Below are 2,130 nucleotides of genomic sequence, written 5' to 3'. Positions count from 1 at the left end.
AGTGTCGTAGGTTCGATTCCCAGTCAGGGTACATGCCTGGGTTGCAGGCCATGGACCCCCAGCAACCGCACATTGATGTGTGTGTCTCTCTTTCTATCTCCCTCCCTTTCCTCTTTAAAAATAAATAAATAAAATCTTTAAAAAGTATATGTTGTAATTGTAAGACAAGAGTCATCGACACAGATCAGATGACCATGAAACAGACAACATGCATGCCCAGTGAGTTGCAGCTGCTTGCAGAGGCATTGGCACGCTTATAGGTTGGTTGTCATTTCCTTATTCATTAGTGAAGGTACCTTTTGAGCTGAATTTTGAAGACTTATTTGAAAGACATTGCTATTTATTATATAAAATATTGTTATATGAATTATTATTGCCTATTTTTTAAAAATATAGAATGCTTCACAAATTTGCATGCCATCCTTGCACAGGGGCCATGCTAATCTTCTCTGTATCATTCATATTTTAGTGTATGTGCTGCTGAAGTGAGCACTTGTTGTACATTTTATCATTACAAAATTTCAAACACAAAAGTAGAGAATATATTGAAATGTACTTTCACGAATTCACTACCCAACTTCAATAATCGTTAACTCATGTGACCATTCTTTTTATTTTATATTTCCAACCACTTTGCACTCCCAATGGATTATTTACCCATAAAAATCCCAAATTTCATATCACTTCGTCCATAAGTATGTCAGCATGTTTACCTAAAAGATAAGGATTCTTTTTTCCCAACATTACTGGAATATCTTTATCATACTTCATAATAATAATAGTACCTTATTTTCATCAAATGTCCAGTCAGAGTTTAAATTTCCCTGCTTGCATTACAAATATTTTTACAGTTGGTTCGCTTGGGCCAGAATCTGAAGAAGGCCAGGCATCTCATTCGGACGGCCTGTGCAGGACACACGTGGGTGTAAGACTGGGAAGGCGGATGCTGCCAGGTTTCTCTGACTTCCCAGACAATTTACTTCTGCGGAATACTGTGCACATGTCCAATATAGCATGTATCCCCATGTGCTTTTTGTACATGCCTCTTTTCTTCTTATTTCAAAAATAATAAATATACATCAAAGGAAAAATTCTGAAAATACAGATGGGCAAAAAGGAAAAAGTCATCTGATAGAGATAACCATTGCTAACTTTTGATGTATGCAGTTTTGGTGCATGTTTTTTTTTCTAAATAATATTTGGTACATGTAGCTACAAAATTGTATCTCTGACTGTAATTATCTGCTTACACCCTACTTACACATCTAGCTATCTATCCCGCTAAACTGTGACCTTCTCCAAGGAAAGGATCTTGTCTTAGTCATCTTTCATTTTTCAGCCCTTCTTACAGCATCTGGAAATCCATTTGCTTAAATCAATGAAGTGACAGAGGATTGCCTGTTTACCTTTGGTCTTCAAATGCTAAGATTATTATGGCTGTGCCACAGAGGAGGATCATCACAGTCTTGCAGTGCCAGGAGCTGCCAGCTCCTTAGAGAACTATTAGCCACTCTGCTGGTGTGATTCTCCATGGAATACCTTATTAGCAGGGCTCAGTCCTTTACATACATATCTTTGCTAAGAAGCCACGTTTTCAGGAAGGTGGACTGTCTCAGGTTGCCCTTTCCTGGGAAGCAGACTCTGAAGTGGAGATTAGCATGCAGGGAGTTTATTACGGTATCCTCTTGAATAAACAACTATGAAAGGGAAAAAGACTGGGAAAGATGCAGGATTTGGCAGAGAAGGAAGTTAAGCTGCAACATAGTTTTAATGGAAGCTTTAGCCAATCTGTTCTGAGTAGAAGAAGCTAGAGGCGTAGGCATTTATACCCTTGCATAGATCAGTCATTGGATGTAGGTCTTCCCAGGAAAGAGTCATAACCTTGGATGAAGGCGTTCTTTTCAGCAGCTGGGGAAACACGTTCTTCTGTCCTGAAGTGAGATCTGAGCAGTGCCTCCCAAAGTTTAGCACACACACCCTGACCCCCTTGTTTAAAGTTGTAACCCCTGCACCTGCACTTCCCTCCTCTCCCCTGCCTTATGTTTATTTCTCCATTGCACTTGACACCTAATATACCATCCATTCACTTACTGATTTTGTTTTTATCTTTCTCCCCAATTAGACTGTGAA

The 2,130-nt window shown here is 39.2% G+C and overlaps 1 non-coding gene across 1 annotated transcript; it reads right to left on the bottom strand.

Moving 5' to 3' along the window:
• Positions 1–386: 386 nt before the first annotated feature.
• LOC114493556 lies at positions 387–493 on the bottom strand. The gene has a single exon (XR_003684192.1). It is a non-coding gene; the product is annotated as a U6 spliceosomal RNA (small nuclear RNA).
• Between the last annotated feature and the right edge of the window lie 1,637 nt (positions 494–2,130).

This window comes from Phyllostomus discolor, chromosome 1, assembly GCF_004126475.2.
Source record: "Phyllostomus discolor isolate MPI-MPIP mPhyDis1 chromosome 1, mPhyDis1.pri.v3, whole genome shotgun sequence".
NCBI classification, from domain to species: Eukaryota; Metazoa; Chordata; class Mammalia; order Chiroptera; family Phyllostomidae; genus Phyllostomus; species Phyllostomus discolor.
Note: the sequence above shows the minus strand (reverse complement) of the source record. Positions and strands in the feature narration are given on the sequence as shown.